The sequence below is a fragment of the Capsicum annuum genome, chromosome 4 (genome assembly GCF_002878395.1).
Source record: "Capsicum annuum cultivar UCD-10X-F1 chromosome 4, UCD10Xv1.1, whole genome shotgun sequence".
In the NCBI taxonomy this organism is placed as follows: domain Eukaryota; kingdom Viridiplantae; phylum Streptophyta; class Magnoliopsida; order Solanales; family Solanaceae; genus Capsicum; species Capsicum annuum.
Window position 1 is genome coordinate 56025751 of NC_061114.1, and position 6433 is coordinate 56032183.

General features: G+C 35.7%; 1 pseudogene; it reads left to right on the forward strand.

Annotated features, from left to right (window-relative positions):
• The first annotated feature begins 5567 nt into the window (after positions 1–5567).
• LOC107869012 lies at positions 5568–6208 on the forward strand (annotated as a pseudogene).
• The last annotated feature ends 225 nt before the right edge of the window (positions 6209–6433 follow it).

Sequence of the window (6433 nt, forward strand, 5' to 3'; positions counted from 1 at the left end):
ATGGCTCTAGCCGAGCTTAAAGTATTAAAAGAGCAGCTTAAAAATCTCTTAGATAAAGGTTTCATAAGGCCTAGTATTTCTCCATGGGGCACTCCTGTCATATTCGTGCAGAAGAAAGATGGTTTTTTGCATATGTGCATTGACTATCATCAGCTGAATAAAGTTATAATAAAAAACAAATATCCTCATCCTATAATTGATGACTTATTTGATCAAATCCAAGGTTCTAGTTACTTCTCCAAGATAGACCTTAGATTCGGCTATCATCAGATTAGAGTGAGGGAGTGTGTTATTCCAAAGAAAGCTTTCAGAACCTGTTATGGTCATTTTGAGTTTCTAGTCATATCCTTCGGGCTAACAAATTCCCCAATAGCCTTTATGGACTTGATGAATAGAGTGTTCAAACAGTATCTAGACATATTTTTCATAGTCTTTATCGATGATATCCTTGTCTACTCTCATAGTGAGGATGATCAGGTAAACCATCTTATAATTATGTTGCAAACTCGTAGAGATCACCAGTTGTTCGCCAAATTCAGCAAATTTGAATTTTGGCTAAGGTCAGTAGCTTTTCTTGATCATATTGTTTTTAGTAAGGGAATTATAATTGATCCCCAAAAAAGAAAAAATCAGTAAGAAATTGTCTTAGACCTATCTCTCTGTCAAACATTAGGAGTTTCTTAGGCTTATCTGGCTATTATAGATATTTTGTTGAGGGTTTCTCATCTATTGCATCTTCTATGTCTAGATTGACCTAGAAGAAAGTTAAGTTTGAGTGGTCGGATTCCTACGAGAAGAGTTTTTAGGAGTTAAAGACTTGACTCACTCCAGCCCTAATTTTAGCATTACCTGATGGCACAGATGGTTTTATTGTGTGTTGTGATTCCACTAGAATTGGTTTGGGTTGTGTTCTAATGTAGAGAGGTAAGGTTATAGCCTACGCCTCTAGAAATATTAAGCCTCATGAAAAGAATTACCCTACCCATGATCTTGAGTTAGCTGCTATTGTGTTTGATTTGAAAATATGGAGATATTATCTTTATGGGGTGCATGTTGATGTGTTTACAGATCATAAAAGCTTGCAGTATGTGTTTACTCAGAGGGAGTTGAATATTTGTAGAGAAGGTGGTTAGAGTTGTTGAAAGATTATGATATGAGTGTGTTGTATCTTTTCGAAAAGGCCAATGTAGTAGCAGACACCCTTAGTAGATTGTCTATGGGTAGTGTTGCTCATGTGGACAATGATAAGAAGGAGTTAGTTTGAGGAGTTCATCGATTAGCTAGGTTGGGTGTTAGATTGGTTGATTCAGCTGAATGGAATGTTTGGGTTTAGAGTAGTTCCGAATCATATCTAGTTTCGAAAGTGAAAGAGAAGCAGGATAAGATTCTAGTTTCGTTAAACTGAAGGAGTCAGTTAAAAACCAAAAGGTAAAGGTTTTCTCCCAAGGGGGAGATGGCATGTTGAGATACCAGAGTAGATTGTGTGTACCATGTATTGATGATTTGAGGCAGTGGATTATGGTGGAAGCGCATGGTGCGTGTTATTCTATCCATCCAGGAGCCACCAAGATATATCGCGACTTGTAGGAAATCTATTGGTGGAGTGGTATGATGAAAGATATAGTAGAGTTTGTTGCCAAGTCTGCAACTAGTCAACAGGTTAAGGTAGAGCATCGAAGACTTGGTGGTATGTTTCAAGAGTTTAGTATCCCCACTTGGAAGTTAGAGGAGGTGAATTTGGACTTTGTAACTGGATTACCCTATTTGCGTCGTCAACATGATTTGATTTGGGTCATTGTGGACAGATAGACTAAGTCAGCGCATTTCTTGCTAGTTCACATGTCCTACAAACCTGAATATTATGCCAAGTTATATATCAGAGAGTTGGTTAGATTGCATAGAGTTTATTTGTGCATCATCCCAGATAGGGGTACTCAGTTTACCTCTAAGTTTTTAAGAGCCATTTAGAAGGGTCTTGGTACCCAAGTCCATCTTAGTTCAGCTTTTCATCCACAGATAGATGGTCAGGCAGAAAGGACCATTCACAATCTAGAGGACATGTTGAGGGCACACGTTCTTGATTTCAAAGTTAGTTGGGATGAGCATTTTTCATTGATTGAGTTTGCTTATAATAACAGTTACCATGATAGTATTTGAATGGTCTCGCTTGAAGCTCTTTATGGACGGAGATGTAGATCACCATTTTGTTCGTTTGAAGTGGGTGTCGCAGGTTTGATTAGGCCAGACATAGTGTTTGAGGCCATGGAGAAAGTTTATTTGATTCGAGGGAGATTGAAAGTAGCTCAAAATTGTCAGAAGTCTTATGCAGATGTAAGAAAAAAAGATCTTGAGTTCGAGGTTGATAACCTTGTGTACTTGAAAGTTTCACCCACGAAAGGGGTGAAGATATTTGGAAAAAAAGAGAAGCTTGGTCCCCGATATATAGGCCCCTTGCGAATTGTCATGTTGGGAAGGAGGCATATGAACTTGAGCTACTCGTAGATTTAGCCTCAGTTCATCCAGTATTCCATGTGTCCTTGTTGAAGAAGTGCATGGATAATTCTGCCATTATAGTTTCTCTAGAAAGTACAGATATTCAGAATAGTTTTTCATATAAAGAAGTTCCAGTAAAAATTCTTGATCATCGGATCTGTAAATTAAGGAACAAAGAATTCCCTTGGTCGAAGTTCTGTGGAGAAATCAGTCTGTTGAGGGTGCTACTTGGGAAATAAAAGCATAAATGCATACCAAGTATCCTCATCTCCTTTTCATGAACTCAGATTCAGCCAAAGGTAATAGTTTTCCTTCATTCAGTTCTTTTCCAATCTCAGATTCAACCATCTAGCTATTTTCATGTAAATTCATGCACTCCCAGATCAGTTTAGTAGCTCAGTATGTTTTAGATTCAGTCATACAATTTATTTTAGTTGTGCATGATATCTTATAGCCTTAGATTCCTTAGTATTTTCATCTTAACTAGACATATTCGAGGCCGAATGTTCCTAAGGGGAAGATATTATAATACCCCGTACTCTTTCATAGCTTAATTTCGCTCCTAGAATGTCAAAGGTTAGCTTCAAAATGAATAACATTTGTTACACCTAGAATTTTCCAGATTTAGACCCTCTATTGTGAGGAAATTGAATTATCTTTCCATCGATATTAATTTTGCCTAAATCCAATACTCGGTTGAGAAGTTATGGCGGTTTTAGTAAAGCAGTATCCCAACTGGAGGAGAACCGCATCGTGGTGGATGCCAAAATGGCAATTGTCAATTTCCAGTGGACCTCCACGATAAGGTCGCATTGCGGTAAGGTCCAATTTCCCAGTTGTCATTTTTTAGTACCATCGCGTCGATAGCGTAAATGGTATACCAATAGAGTACCGTGATTGTCCCGCGTCGCGAAGAAATTTTAGTTCTCAGTTGTCAAAAATACAGTGGGGCACCGCGATAGTTCCGCGTCACGAAGCTCCCCAATTTCCCAGTCATCTATTTCTAGTGAGCCACCGCGATAGTGGTGCATCACGGTGGCATGTTAAATTGGGAAAATTTTACTTTTCCAGTTCTGATTAAATATTAATAGGGGTAGTTTGGTCAATTCCCAAGACCCCAATTCATCATAAACAAGGAATTAAGCTTATTCATAAGCACTTTATGCTTATTTTCATCCATTCTCTCCAAAAGAAAAAACCTAGAGCTCAAAGCTTACTCTCCAAGAAATCAAATTCCTTTATTTGTTTCTCCAAGGAAACCCAAAATTTAGGATTCCTAAATCAAGATAATCAAGAATTCATCTTCAAGGGAACAAATAGAGATTCAAGCTCAAGATTTCTTAGAAATTTCATCAATTGAGGTATGTGGAGTTTATGAACAAGGATCCTCTTTCATCCTTGTGCCCAAAACCATTTTTTATTTCAAATTTATATGATTTTGAATGATTATACATGAGTTTTAAATTAGAGTTCATATTCATTATTGCTAATTTCAAGATTATGAGATTTCAAGTATTTTAGAAGTTGAATTACATGACTATTTTCATATTTTCATGCCTATTGAAGTAAATTCCAGATTTTGAGATGAACTATCATTGTTTTCATTACCAAGCATGATTATTATGATATTTTGACATAAGATTGATGCATGGTTTATTATTCCCAGATTGAATATTATTATTTTAAAAAAGATTATGCTTTAAGCATCAAATGATCATTTTATTTTTAGATTTTCAGTAAAGATCTTTTGATCCTCAGATAAGATTTGGAATCCACTTTTCAGATTTATTGCAGAATTCAGAAGCCAAAATAGTTTTAATCATACATTGAATCAGATAAATGCATAATTGGTTTCGTAATAACCCTTATGCTAGTTTTAAAGTGAATTTCCAACAGAATGAGCATACAGATTAAAAGGGACTAGTATTTAGCACCTAGATGGAATTATGGGATTAACCTTCCCTATCTTCCACAGAACTACATAGTCAACGTTGGTACAGATTATCATATTTTTCTCATTTCTATATGGATGAAAGTTACAGATGTGATCACTTAGATTAGGTTATACTTCTTGGCATGAGTATGACACCTCTCCTCATCGTGAGGTTTTCCCCATAGAGGAATAAGACATTGGACTCCATGTTAGCTCACATGGTTTATATCGGTTAGAAGAACCTCCCTAAAGTTTTAAGGCTTACAACATAACAGAAAAGAATAACAGAAAAACTTTTTAGAATACTAAGTGTAAAGGCTCACAACTTTATTTTGATTATGCTTTACAGAAAGATATTAGCTACAGATTCCAACTTTCAGATTTTAAATATAGAAGTGAGCCCCTTTTACACTTAGATAATATAATTTACAAATAGAACACTAGTACAACTTTTAGAACTAAATGTCATGACTCACTAGATTTATTCAATATGTTTTACTAATGATTACAGATTTCAGTCTCTCAGGTACTCAAGCTTATGTAAGTCATTTACATTTGGCATGCACTATTTTACAAATGATAATGATGATTGATATACTGTTTTAACGTATGCATTTCACCCCCATATACTCAGTATATCCTCAAAGTACTGATCCTCATATATGTCTGTGTACTAAATTGTCTCATAATATTGGTTCAGGTGCTCAGTTCCAGCAGTGTGAGTGATTTCGAGCATCTCCATCTACATCCCGATAGTTGGTGAGTCCTCATAGTTCGAGGCCTTAGTTATTTAGAATTTTAGCCTATCAGTTTAGATGATTCAACATTTTTAGACAGTTCAAGTTGGCTGAAAGTTTTTCCCAGTGACTCTCTACATATTAGTAGTAGAGGCTTGTTAGACTGCTAGATTTGATATAGATTTTCAGTATTATTTCATCAGACCCCTGAGACTAGTATTTTTCATATATTATTTTTAGACAGTTTTCTGCATTCAGTATGATTTTGATGTCTATATTTCCTTTATGAGATTCAGACTTAGTAGAAGGTAGAAAGGGTTAGCTTAAGGCTACTCATAGTCTTGAGCACCATATGATGTCTCAGGACCAGGTTTCAGGGTGTTACAATATCAGATTTTGGTAGCATGATAGGAAATTTTCCAACTAATAGATTGGGTTCTGTATCTGGTGATGATGAGGGTGGAGAAACTATGACTGGAAGTATGCAACTAATACATGAGTTCCGTGATCTCTTGGTTATATTGGAGAAAGCCATAAAAACCTAAATTAAGCAATCTGTCAAACTTGCATCAAACCTTTCAGTTTTTCAGGAGGCTAATAAAGTAAAATTTTCAAGACAATTAATTTTTGGAGGAGCTTATTTTAAGTTGGAATATTTGACAAATCCATCTTTTTTGAGTATTTTGGTTTCACTAAAAAAGTTTAATCGGCTGACCGTGTAAATCCAGAAGATGAACTCTTTATAGTCACTATCCATATTTTAATGACAATGAGATTCTTATCAGGGAAGAGCTTTACATAGCAGTAATGTCGAACACTTCCATGAAACTGATTATATTCAACTAAGAGCTTGATCGAATAAGATCTGGTTATTATCCGCTATTTATCTATCCAAAGCTAGCTGAACTTTCCAATGCTCTTCTACCTAAGATGGAGACAATATATTATATTCATAATTTTTAAAGGACAAAATGGACAAGTCCTATTAATTAGATGGTACCTTGGTCTTTGGAAAGTTTTCCAAAGAGTTGGAAGTACCTACTGAAGAATTGTAGTGGGTTGCTCCTCAATTTGGGAACTGTTCCCAGATAGACTCAAACAACAAGAGCTAGAAGAAACTTAATAATAAAGTGTGTGGAGAAAGTAAATAACAGACACAAAAATTTTATATGGAAACTCCTTGCTCAAGGGAGAAAAACCACGACCTATCTTCAGAATGTCTAAGCTCCACTATATTCAAGTACCTTGAATACAAACTCTAGACTTCAAG